Below are 14285 nucleotides of genomic sequence, written 5' to 3'. Positions count from 1 at the left end.
CTGTATTTCCTGGAGAAGAGGGTTGCTCTTTTTTTGCTGCGTCTTTGTTCAACGTTCTTGAAGTGTAAAATTATAAGTGTGGATTTCAATTTGCAATATCGAAAGCTTTTGTGGACATTTTAAATTGTATTCTTCTCTTGGAATGCAACATGTAAGGAAATCAAAAAGTAAAGCCTGACAATTCTCCCTATTGTGCCATTATTGTAGTATATTCCTTGTTGCCATGGAAACAGAACGCTATATTGATAAAGTAGATGAGCTGCTTAGTTCAGCAAAGAGTTTTAAATTAAAACTTAATAAGAATGTGCAGAGAAATGAGTGTGTCTGAGGCAGTACTGTCTATTTATCTAAATCTCAAGTATCTTCAATTAACATTGCAACCTCATCAGCGAGGGGTGGTGTGTTAGCACACAGTTACTATCCACTTGTTCTTTTGTTTTAATGAGCAAGCAAAGCCCTGCTTGGGGAAAGTGACCTTACTGAAAAAGGTTAGAAAACAGAGTTAAAGGCAAGGTTCATAAAGTCAATATGCAGTTTACACTGTATTGCAGGTTGGGATACTAATTTGCATGCAATGCAAGAAAATTGTCTGATGGAAAATCATGAATCAATTTTTGTCTAAATCAATTTGTAATTAGTACTTTAAAGTATTAGACAATGACATGATCCTTACCAAAAATACTACAAAGAGTTACATGGTTTTATCTGCTTGAAAAAACAAATGGATGCATAGTGAAAGCTTACACAAATAAAAAAAAACAAACAAACAGTGGACACAGATTCCTTATTGATCACTGCAAGACTGGAAAGTGAGATCTATTTCGATGTTAAAAAAAACCTAACAAATTCTACCGCCCTTAAACTTTCTCTATCGTGGATCTATATCTATCGCATCTAGTAATGAATCACACCAGTGGGATTACTATATATACTGTATAGTTCAATGGTATTTAGGTATGCTCCTGTTTAGATTACTTCAAATCGTCTTTATTTTCCCACTCCTGGATAAATGAGATCTTCAGGTACTGTAATTGCTATATCCTCAGCCCAATATAAACAGGATTTTTTTTTTTTTTTTTTTTTTTTATCGTTCATCCCCTGGGTGGAAAATAAAATCTCAAACCCATCTGTCAAAAACATCACAGGTAACACTAATTGCTTTTTATCCCAGCAAATAAATAAACAACAGCTTTGTAATAATAGCTTCTAGGCATCATGTCTTAAACTTATAGCTTATAAAACATCCACAAAAAAATAGTGATTTAAAAGTAAAAGAGCATTGAGGGGTCAATTTAATGTTTATTGATGCAAGTTTGATCTTACTTTGTCATTTACTTTGATATCTTGAGTTATAGGGAAAGTGCTGGGGTTAACAAAGCTGGACTACTCATTATCTATGAAGGTGGTGCATAAACGGTAACATTCTCTGAATCATTAAGCAGGTTTGCTCTCTTGCTCTCTTCCAGGAAATGTTCTTCTAAAGAGAAGTCTAATGATTACACATTCTTAATTGACAGCTAAACCTGATGCTGCTCTAAATCACATTAGAGCTTTTAACAGGCCACTCCTGTTTGAAAGAGGTATAGAACAAATGATTCCTATACTCTTCTTTAGGTTTGAAACGCACTGGTCAACAATTTGCTCCCTGCACTTATATATGGTCATTTAAAAATCCAACACAAGACAAGTATTGTTGTGTACCATGGAAACTGATATTTCCTCTCCCCATGCAGAAGCTCTCTCACACTACAGGCATAGGAATCATGCAACATCCCCTTTTTCTATCCAGACTGGTTATAATGCTTGATATCCATGTGTGTCCCCGTTTGATAAACAATATTACTTCTTCTATACCACAGCTGCTCTCCCTCCAGCCTTCGGCAAACAACCAGTCTCCCCATCCTTTTATATAGCACCCCAGAGCTTGATTAAAAACAGGAAGGTTTCTTCAGGCTTTGCAAATGCACCTGCCTGACATAATTAGCGGTAGCAGGACCGTTTCATGTTCATTGTTTCACTACTGGCCTAGTTAGTGGTCCTCTAGGGCTACCAGAAGCCCACACTGACTTATGTACAAATAGATAACAAATAGTACATAAATAATCTCCTCTACCACAATGGGTGAAAGTTCTTTAGGATTTTAATAAATGACTATACTAGGAATAAACATTAAAAATAGCGGAGATCTGAACATGTCACTCAGTTTAAACCAAACTCTGTTTAACCATGTTGTGTCCAATTACAGTTGGCAAGTGCCCCCGCCACACACACACACACACACACACACACACACACACACACACACACACACACACACACACACACACACAAAGACAAACAAACACACACTTTCATTCCTGTGTCAGTTACAGCAGCTTCTTCACTCAATCACATGATCTCATTATTGCAGCAAAATAGCAGTGGATTCTCATTCACGTTACCCTCTTATCAAAACATACCACTATGGGTCACCATATAAATTGTCCTTGATAACAGTGTGCTCGACTGGTGTTTACCATCATTGTAAGTGCATGCTGTGTTGCTATACAGAAACAAGCCTCTATCATTAATGGTATTGCTGTGTAGCGTTAGCCGTTCATCATTTCCCGTTCCGTTGTGCCTTGCTGTTCAATACTATTTGACGCTTCTTTATTTTTTTTTATGTTGATTAAATGCTTCCGAAAGGTAATGGATTAGCAGCACGACAGACCAAGGCCTTTCACCTACCACAGGCACACAGCTGAATGCTGCAATATGAGAGAACTGAAACAGCAACGTTTATTTCAATGTTATAAATAGCACAATATCTTAACAATGCCATCCCAAAATGTATAACCCTGCTCCATCTTGGGGGTTTCCACTGTGTTTTTACTGTATTTAGTAAAGTCAGCAAAGGTGTCAATAGATCACTCTACAGAGTTCAGAGTATAGAGTTGCATAGAGCTGAAGGTAGATCCACTCAAGATCATTTAAATAAGACCCCAGTGTCTTCTAACTAAATTAACCCCATAATAAGGAATACATCCCAAATAAAAGGGGGTTGATTTGATCAACCTATTCCCTGCCACGATAAATAAAAAAATCTGGATAGTGTAGGTAGTAGATACAATCCAGGGCTGTTGCCCCAGTGCTTTAAAATGCTCTTAAAATATAACTTTTCCAGGCGTTGTGTAGGTTGATCAAATCAATCCCTTGGCTACAGAGTCATAACTTATCACCTTTCTTGGATAAACTGTTGTTTATTTTATTTTATTCTATTTATCTAAAAAAATTAATCCTTTGTGTGTTACACCACACTACATGAAAACGATTCACAGCTCTCTCCCAAAAGAAGCTTTGCACACACATCTGTCCCACCCCCTCCTCTGCATCTCATGAAAAAAAAGGACGGCTTTTTATTCATTCAGAGAAGACCTTTTATTTGATCCGTACTCATTATTCTATAAATATTCCCATTGCTTTGTCTTTTAAAAAATAAATACACACATAAATAATATATATATATATATATAATACACATATATATATATATATATATATATATATATATATAAGATATATATGATATATATATAAAAAAGGAGGGTTTAAAGCTAGGAATTCAAATTCTTTCATCAGCTTTCCTCAGCTCACCGTAATTCCCTTTCTACCTAATTATATCCCTCATTAAAGACGGGAGATCTGATTAACATGCAGACCCAGGTAGGAGCTACACAAAGCTCAGTGCTCAACCTCAAGACTCTGCAGGCTATTATCCATCGTACTCAATAGCAGCCGTCTGATGTCGATCTCCAAAGCTGCTTCTACCCGGCACCTTAATTATCTTAACAACTTATTTTCTTTCATGTAAAAAAAGAGAAAAGTAATGATAAACTGGGGCGGCTCAGCAAAGGATAGCAGCTGCATTTTGGTCAACAAAAAAAAACGTGCCACCAGAAAGCAGATCGCAAAGACCTTTGTCCTGTGTTGTTCCTGCAGCATTTCTCTCACCAAGGTGAAGATTTACAAGTTATCTTATAAAACTCAAAAAGACTTCAACCATTCCTAATGTTTTAGAATTAGATGGAATTGTAAAAAACAGACTATATAATCTGCAGAGCAAGATCAAAAGAATTGGCAGGTTATAGCACTTTCGGCTCAGTGTTGCCTTGGCATTTATTTTCCAAATTAATAATGTACCTATCCATCCTAATGCTCCTAATAATCCTAAAGCTTTCTTTTTAATACAGAGTGTTTCTGTTTATAATGCTGATGTGCATGCCTTTTGAGCTGCTACCCTTAGCAGGGATTTAATAGAGCTATTGGTGCAACTACAAAGTAGCTCTGCTGAGGACATTAGCACATATAGTATAAAGTCACATGTTATTGGTGTTCTGATTTAATGCAAGTGCTTGAAATGTCATGGGTAAAATTGGAGTCATATCCATATGACCTTATAACCGGTTCCACAGTATAAAAGGGCTGTCTTAAAAGGAGAACTGTCTCTCAAGCAATATTTGAAGGAGAACATTTGCTTTTGCAGAGGCCTCAAGCAAACAGCAGCCCACAATTACATTCAACAGATTTGTATTTGACTGCTTGATTGATCATTATTATTATTATAAAGAACAAAAAATTGTCTAACAATTTGAAACAAATTGCTATGCACCATTTTCTTTCATTTCATTAACTAATTACATTATTGTCCAGAAGTATAAAATTAAAATAAAAAAAAAGACTACAAACTTTTTCACAATCATACTTCGCTTTATAATTTCAAATGCAGATTTTTTTTTTATTTTACACAATAAGGCCTAATTGAAAACTTAATTTTCTAATATACTGTAGTACATAAATATCCACATTCCATAAGGGCTAATATCATTAATGTGAATGAGAATTTTGCACTGAAAAGACAGACTGTGTCACTGTATGAATAAACAGAATCACAAGAAGCTTCAGCATTGCTAGCTTCACTTAACCAAAACCCTGATTTGCCAAGGCGTTCTTTAGGCCCACGAGAACTTTATCAACATTTTTACTTAAAGGTGGTTGGTGTCACTGGATTGCTTCCTTTCCCACAGAGATCTATTAGAAATCAATATTGATGGTTGTAGCAGTCTAATCCAAGCATCTTCATCACTGGACTGTTTTAGAAATAATTATTCATCGTAAGTTCATTCACAGTAACAAAACGACCCCGGAGTTCACCCTTTGGTAATAAAACTATTTTGCCATAGCAACAATCAAGACTAAAAACTGTGTTAAATGCAGTGAGCTTTACCATGGCAACAAATAGTAATGACAGCTACAAACCTGGTTATTACCACAGACACCAGGAAGGGGGGCATCCAAAAGAATAAACATGAAGCCACTGGACAAAAAAAAAAAAAGATAATTTGTTTGTGAAAAATGAAGCCAACGTCGCTATGGAATCCTTTATTGTTTACGAACTACTGTACAATCCCCTCCATTAGAGGTTCCACACACTGCAATTTGTGCAAATCACTTCCTATTCAGGCTCCCCACTGTGGGGTCTAGCAGGGTCGCATTCACTGGTTCTGACAATGAGAGCTTAAGTTAGGTCAAAACTAAAAGGTGGTATCTTCTCTCCAGCGGTTAGAGAATATCCGTGGGAATGAAGACAAGAAACACATACCTGTGATACCTAGCATGCAAAGTATGAACTTTTGAATACCATGGCTGATTATTTAAAACAGCTCTGCACAACGATGCACCCCCCCCTACCTCCCCACATCGTTCTGCACTCCAGCACAGGGTCTCTTGAAAGGACAATTACTGCAGTATCAACAAATCTAGATACCTTAAGAACTCCTATCAAGTTATAAGGAATTAGTCACCATGGGATTGTTTTAAATGCTGACAATATAGTTTGGCCCTTACTTGTTGACATAAGCGATCATTAGCTCACACACTGCATCAGTTTCAGTTACGATGGGCAATTATGACATTCTGTTAGCCTCGGTATCCATAAGTCACTGCTGCCTCCCAATAAAAGCCTCACAGGTTCAGAGTTCACTGCAGCTTCACAAAAGGAATTAGAGGGGCTTATTATTGTTAAATGATAATGCATCCTTTCCTCCAGAACACTTGTCACATCAAATCAGCACTACTTTACACTCTACTGATAGTGTAAAACCAGGTATTTCCAATATTCTGATCAGCTCCTTGTAAATTATATACAGCCTCAATCCTGCATACCTCTGGACTTATTCATCATGACAAGTAGTGGCTGCATTGCTGAGAAGTTTATGGCAGTGTGAAGTGCTGGACTCTAGGGAATAGAAGAGACATAGTGAGCATGCTGCTAGGGCCCTCCTCTCCCTCCTCTGCCTAACCCCATCCCAAAAATCCCACCCCCTCTACCGCACCCTATGGATACTGAATCAGCCTCAACTCCCCCTCTGATACCGTGACTTAGACTCATGACTGTATGCATTACTCTGAGAACTCTTCAGAGAGAGAGAGGAGAGAGAGAGAGAGAGAGAGAGAGAGAGAGAGAGAGAGAGAGAGAGAGAGAGAGAGAGAGAATAAGAGCTACTAAATAAAATCACAGGTCCGGGAGACCTTCTGCTCTCTCTTTCCCTGTTATGATATAGCTGTCACCACGTTGTGGCTTTGTCAGCGCCGTCTATCAAGAAGCCCACAGATTTATTGAAGACTCAGGTCGTGTCACCAATTGCTTTTCTGAGAGAGAGATAGAGTAAGTGAACAGGGTGTCGCAGCCCTGCTCATTTCAATTGTTTCCTCTATCACTGCCCTACTGTGCAGGACCTCAGATGGTGACATGACCTGGCTACTCAACTGTCGCTGGGCAGACTTTCATACAGGATTCAATCAGACGCTGACTCTACTATAGCTCTGTACGGTGCTAGTTCTTTTGATTTGTGCACATGGGGGTGGAGTCCTTTGTGGGACATATTCAAAAAACTTTTGCGTACCAGTAAATGCGTTCTAGTCCTAAGCATATACTGATGTGTTAATGGTTTATGAATGTACCCACAAAGAGGTGAGTTTGCAGCATTCTGCAAAATGGCTAGACGTGCCACAGACCCTTCCTCACAGACAAGCAGAGGCCGAATGAGTACTGCAGTAACATTTACATCTCTGAACAAACTAAGAGCGCAAATTGGGTTTATTTTTAGATCGATGATATTCTTTTTTTTTTTTACTGTTTACTATATGACAGAACTGTACAACTGACCAATAGTTTAAACATTTCTTTCTTATTATATCTGTATGTTTCTCCTCTGTGCATGTGTCTTTCCATGGTCACTTCGACACTAACAAAATGAGATGGGGAGAAAAAATCAATGTAGCCATGGAGAGAGGGACTGGAGTGCCATCCATAGCCTGTCTACTTCCTGGAGAACAGGCTCGTAAAGTGATTTCAGGTTGTCTGTCCCCACAGCCCGCTCTCTAAAACTACACCGCGAGGAATGAGATGGAAATAAATACATGGGAGGGTGGGGTTAATCACTGTCTCTCTCTCCCTCTCCTTTTCCTTTACTCTCTCTGCCTCTCTACCCCCCCCCCCCCCCCCCCCCCCACACACACACACACACACACACACACTCTCTGTCTATTTCTATCTCCCAGTCTCCCGCTCTCTTGGTGGTAGTATGAGTTCTAGAAATCTGTTACATTACTACTGGAGAGCTGGAAAGTGTTTTTGTTTTTTGTGTGGATGTAGAGGAGAGAAGGTGAGGGGCTGTGGGGGTCTAGCTCATCTTTTTAAAATGACATGCTGACAAGTCTTGTAAAGGAACAGGTGGGGTAATTAGCAACTGTGGAGCGATTACTCAACCTCCTATATTTATTCAAGCAGTCACTCTTTAACAAGCCACACTTGTTGTTACAGGCCCAGCTGTTCAAAAGAAGAATAAAAAATCTACCAAACAAATTTCTACCATACCTGTATAGCAAATTAAAAAATAAAAATAAAACTGTCTCATCAGTGACAGCACTAGAGTAATGCTGTTTACAGAGCACTTTTTCTCTTTGTGTGATTGACGGATCAGTATTAGGGAACCATACCCAAGCATGTGTTCTGCTCTGAAATTAACAGTGTTTCTGCATTTCTGACACCCCAATGTGCTGGTACAGCTGTTGAATAATTTATTCCAGCGCTACCTACCTGTTCCAAGATATACTGCTGACAAAAGCAGTATGTTACTCAGCAGGTCTAAATATTTAATTACTGTGGCAGGTGTTATGTTCATTTAACCACATACTTCAAGGTATGGAACAGGGTATGGTGTTGGCAGACTCATCAAGAAATTTATCTTAAATTAAAAGTAAGACAAACAAGGGGCTGGATTTCGATATTCTGTTTTAGTCCTTGCATCTTGATGAAAACTCGAAAGTTTAGTGCACCCTCGGGTCTTCAAAGGAGCTCTTAGGACCATAAGTACATCAGGCACACCAATGTAACCATTACCTTGTCCCTCTACAACACTCTACTTCTGATGGGTCTTTCAAATACCACATATGCACTGAATCATAATCAATTAATCATACAAAATAAACAGCTTCTTATGCAAATTTTAGACAGCAGACTTTTCACAAGTATCTCAAGAACCAGGAAGTAGGGGCTCCCAGTAAAGGCATTCTGCATGGTGTGCAGTATGTGCCCTATAGCTTGGAGAGCGCCAGTTTGAATCCAAGCTGTGCCACTGACGACCATAGATGGGAGTTCCCAGGGGGCGGAACACAATTGGCCAAACGCTGCCCATGCGGGGTAGGGGTTTGGTCGGCTAGGTACACCAGTGAGCCCTGTGCTTGGCCGGGCACCTGCAGGCTGGCCTGTACACAGTTCAGAGCTGTGTGGTCCTATAATGCTGTAAGTTCTGAATATGGCTGCACGGCTGGTTTGCATACCAAAAAGAAATGGATGACAGACATCACTTGTTTCGGAGGACGCATGTGCTCATCTTCATCTCTCCCAGGTTAATTCTATGGTTGCAGCAGTGAGCCAGATTGAATAATAATTGGACATTCCAAAACTGGGGAGAAAAACTGAAAGAAACATTATGATCAAACAATTTATATACAGTGGCTCTCAAAAGTATTCACCCCCCCCCCCCCCCCCCCCCGGGCTTTTCCACATTTTATTGTGTTACAACATGGAATCATAATGGATTTAATTAGGAGTTTTTGCCACTGATCAACACAAAAAAAGTCCATAATGTCAAAGTGAAAAAGAAAATCTACAAAGTGTTCTAAATTAATTACAAATACAAAACAGAAAATAGTTGATTGCATAAGTATTCACCCCCCTGAGTCAATATTTGGGAGAGACACCTTTCGCAGCAATTACAGCCATAATCTATTTGGATAAGTCTCTACCAGCTTTGCACATCTGGACACTACAATTTTTGCCCATTCTTCTTTGCAAAATTGCTCAAGCTCCGACAAGTTGGACGGGGACCTTTGGTGAAGAGCAATTTTCAACTCTTTCCACATATTCTCAATTGGATTGAGGTCCGGGCTTTGACTGGGCCACTCCAGGACATTGATCTTTTTGTTTTTAAGCCACCAGAGTGGCTTTGGCTGTATGTTTGGGGTCATTGTCCTGCTGGAAGATAAATCTTCTCCCAAGTCCCAGGTCTCTTACAGACTTCAGCAGGTTTTCCTCCAGGATTTCTCTGTACTTTGATGCATCCATTTTGCCCTCTATCTTCACAAGCTTTCCAGGCCCTGACGCAGAGAAGCATCCATAGCATGATGCTGCCACCACCATGCTTCACGGTAGGGTTGGTGTTCTCAGGATGATGTGCGGTGTTAGGCTTGTGCCAAACACAGCGCTTAGCATTGAGGCCAAAAAGATCTATTTTGGTCTCATCAGACCATAGAATCTTCTTCCACTTGGTTTCAGAGTCTCTCACATGCCTTCTGGCAAACTCTAGTGAGATTTGATGTGGGTTTTTTTTCAACAATGACTTTCTTTTTGCCACTCTCCCTTAAAGGCCAGTTTTGTGAAGCCCCGGGCTATTGTTGCCGTATGCACAGTGTCTCCCAGCTCAGCCGTGGAAGACTGTAACTCCTTTAGAGTTGCCATAGGCCTCTTGGTGGCCTCCTTGACAAGTGCCCTTCTCGCCCAGATACTCAGTTTTTGAGAACGGCCTGTTCTAGACAGATTCACAGTGCCATATTCTCTCCATTTCTTAATAATGGACTTTACTGTGCTCCGGGGGATATTAAATGCCTTGGAAATGTTCTTATATCCTACCCCTAATTGGTGCTTCTGAAAAACCTTATTCTGGATTTGCTTTGAATATTCCTTCGTCTTCATCATCATGTAGTTTTTGTTAGTAAATGTACTAACCAACTGTGGGACCTCCCAGAGACAGGTGTATTTAACCTGAAATCACGTGAAACACCTTAATTGCACACAGGTGGACTCCATTCAACTAATTATGTGACTTCTAAAGACAGTTGGTTGCACCAGAGCTTATTTAAGTGTGTCATAGCAAAAGGGGTGAATACTTATGCAATCAATTATTTTCTGTTTTGTATTTGTAATTAATTTAGAATAATTTGTAGGTTTTATTTTTCACTTTGACATTATGGACTTTTTGTGTTGATCAGTGGCAAAAACTCCTAATTAAATCTATTTTGATTCCAAGTTGTAACACAATAACATGTGGAAAAGTCCAAGGGGGGTAAATATTTATGAGAGCCACTGTATATATATTTCAATGGTATTCATAGCTATCCTTTACATAAGTATCTCTGATTACTATAAAAATGACCCGGCTCATCAAATCCTGTTGATGATCAGTGCTTTGATTTGGTACTAAAAAAAGCCCTTTCCTTTCAGACATAACATCCACATGTCACCGTTTAGAAACTGACAGCTCCCACTCAGCACTCGCTCACAACTCTTTAGTGTCAATCAAGAAGAAAGCAGGCAGATTTCAAATTCTGCCTCGGAGTGGCCTGGCGACCCGGGGCGGCTCAGGGGACCATCTCGGAGCACAGCCCTGGCACCTCTGCGACACGCAGCCCGTCGATCCCAATCCCACAACAGCCACTTTACCCTGTCAGGCTCCACTTGTTCGAATATTTATCAGCACAGAAAACAGCTTGTCCTGATTTCTCCTGTCATGTCTGAGAGAAGCAAATGGAAAACCCAAATGCAGTCCTGACTTTTTTTGTCTTTTTTTTTTATATAACAGAAACCCGTAAGGAGCCATCCAATTATGTAGGGAATTGAGAGTTTGGTGGCTCAGTACATTGCCAATAAGAAACAAAACGATAACACAATATTTGAATTATTTTTAATAAGGATCAATCAGAAAATTTTATTTCATGCTGTCAGTAAAAATCATTTTAGCAAGGAGCCCCTCATTTACACCACACTAGTGCTTTATTAGTTGTTAGCGCACTTGATTCGTATTTTTGCTGAAGATACGCCAGTGTAAGAAATGTCACACATGCACAGAAGGGCCAGTCTGCTTGTTTAAGCCGTTCAGATAAACCCACTTCACAGGCCTTTGGATAATCTAGAAATGTGAGTACGTCTTCAATTGTGCTGCACAGGCCAAATTTATATGTCACTGTCACTAAGACGGCTGGAGTGGGGGATGTCAGACCAGAAACAGGAACCAGGAAATAAACGACAACGCTCAGCATTTAATAAATGAACAGTCAGAAAATAAAACAGTTGTACGACAAACAAAAACACACAGTGGACTAACAGACAAACACGGTGAGTGAAAACAATGGTTATATATATTTTACTTTGTTTACTTTTCTCGTTTTTAATTCTCTCCTCTCCACACCCGTTCTCCACTCACCTAACACACAACCCCGAGTTATGGGGTCATGTATTCACTAGTCAGCCAAATATTGCGGACAGCTGTCAGCACACGGTCTCTGGCCAAATTTATTATCATCATTAATTAGTCTGTTCAATTGCAATTTAAATCATCCCCATTGTGGATGCTCCTTACTGAATAAGCATGGTAAAATCACACAACGTCCCTATAAACCACTAATGTAGGAGCATTTCAGCATCTCTGACATGACTCATGTCAACTCTGTTCTTCAACTACTGTATTAGCAGAGGAAGTGAGAGTTGTTTGCTTTTTTGATGGTACAATGCTGTATAGTCAGAAAGGCAGTTTCAAGCAGTCAGAAATGACTCCAGGATCTCCTAGACAGCTTGGGCAAGGCCATGACATTGCTCCAAGTTTCAGCTTATGTATCATTAAAACTGCTGGAACTCCACATCTTCCACGAGTCATCCAGCAACCTCTTCACTCAAAATGTCACATGCTGTACCCAATTAGCTCCCAGTCTGGGGCAGATTAACTCATTAGTGCATACAAACCAATTAAATGACTTTCTTTACACAGGTTGAAGCAGGACAAAGAAGTCCAAGGTGAGTTAAAACATTTTTAAATGGTTTAAAATCTCAAGCAAAATGCCCATTCAGAGACTGTATTATGGTTTCACACTTAAAAAAATATACTGCTTGTTGCATCTATTTTCACACAGAGTTTCACAAATGACCTGCCACAAGGATTGAAGGTATAACAGTATAACTGTGTGCCCCACAATTAGCACCACTCCATTTTCTCCACTATCGTCAAGAAGGGTCAGCTACTGCAGGTCTCAGATAAGAGATGATGGAAGTTCTCTTGGGATATCAAGAATCATCCATCTCATAGTCAATACCCTTTATTTTCAGTATTACCAAATTTTAACCTTAAATTTCACTCAGCAAGCGAAAATACTTTGTGGAAATGATACATTTGCTTTAGTGCAATACAAGTCTGCCTGTAATTCTAACCTGTGTGCATACTGTCATGGTGTGCCAGGTACAGTAGCTTTACAAGCTTTAAAATGTCCAACAAAACAGTTGGAACATAAGAGCATTTACAAGCGAAAGGAGACCATTCAGCCCATCTAATCTTGTCCAGGTCCTAGTAGCTAATTGATCTCAGAACTTTGTCAAGTTGGGTCTTAAAGGTTCCAAGTGTTTTTGCCTCAACAACATGATGAGATAATCCATTCCTTCAACTAACCACTCTCTGTGGGAAGAATTGTCTTCATCACCCGTGCTACATAACCCACACTATACAAAACCCACTTAATTTGCAACTGTGTCCTTTGGTCCCGGTTTTTGTACTGCACTTAAAGTAATGGTTTGGGTTAACTACTGTATGTTAACATCTTTTATATAAGATTGTGATAGGAGAAAGGGTCTTGTATTGTTATTCGGCCTCCTGACAACAGAGGGCCCTGGGCCAAGCCAAGGATCCCCTCACAAACATCATGTGACCTTGACGGAAGTTTCTGTGACGCCACCTTTGTGTTGAGCAACAGCGTAGGTGAGGATGGGCGTTTCAATGATCTCAGGGTCGAGGCTTTGAGTACAAAGGGAACTGCATTGTTGTAGTGTTCGGATTTATGAACAGGAGAGAAAACAAGCGAGACGTGGAGGGTGAGGATTAAAGAAATTAACCATTGTTGTTTGTTTTTGGACTTTGTCATTTCTCCACTTGGTCACAAATATTTTAAAGGCTTCACTCATTTCCACTTGATTCTTCTTTGTTCCAGGCCCAATAGATTCAGCCTTTCTTTGTAGTTAAGGTTTTACCATTCGTAGCAAACAGAAGCAAGTGTGCAGTAAAAAACTGTATTCAGCTACTTTCAATATTACACTCGATATATACCCGGAGCAAACTTCACTGTGGTGCAAAGACTTAGTAAACCTGTCTCTCCAGCTTTCAATCTCTCCCACACATTAGTTAGCAGTTGGGGTTGTAAACAACTCCAGCTGAGAGTGTTGTTGGGGGAACCGCTGTGCTTGCTAAGAGTGGAACTCGAGCATGCAGAACGACAGCCTAGACGGGCAGCGGGATGTGCCTACGAGGCAGTGCTTGCCGCGCACAGACGATTTCACAGTCTCCATTCATTACCGTTGAAGCCTGCCCCGAACTCCCCCCATGGAGCTCTGTGTTAGTATCGGTCTGTCAGGAAGAGGACTGATCTTTCACAATGTACTGCAAAGCATTTCAGAGCTGTTTCTGCTGTCTGCTGATTCAAGACCTTGTTTAACAATATAAATTGGTTTTCTACAGTCCTAGATGGATCCAGAACACTTTAAAACTGTTCATATGCAGTGTAACTGATAAATACACAATTCTATAGCTGTTTAATCTGTTTCAGGCCATCTTAAAAGCCCCCTTAAAAGATGAATTTGGCATATCCTTGAGGCCCCATGCTCGGGTGTAGCTCGTAGCAAAAGCTAAAATGGCTTTAACTGCTATACA

General features: G+C 39.9%; 1 protein-coding gene across 3 annotated transcripts in view; it reads right to left on the bottom strand.

The window, feature by feature from the left end:
* The window catches only part of LOC121296161, a 143025-nt gene that overhangs the window by 79936 nt on the left and 48804 nt on the right, over positions 1–14285 (bottom strand). The gene's annotated exons all lie outside the window — the stretch shown is intronic.

The sequence above is a fragment of the Polyodon spathula genome, chromosome 21 (assembly GCF_017654505.1).
Source record: "Polyodon spathula isolate WHYD16114869_AA chromosome 21, ASM1765450v1, whole genome shotgun sequence".
NCBI classification, from domain to species: domain Eukaryota; kingdom Metazoa; phylum Chordata; class Actinopteri; order Acipenseriformes; family Polyodontidae; genus Polyodon; species Polyodon spathula.
The sequence above is the reverse complement of the archived record's forward strand: the minus strand, read 5'-3'. Positions and strand labels throughout refer to the sequence as shown.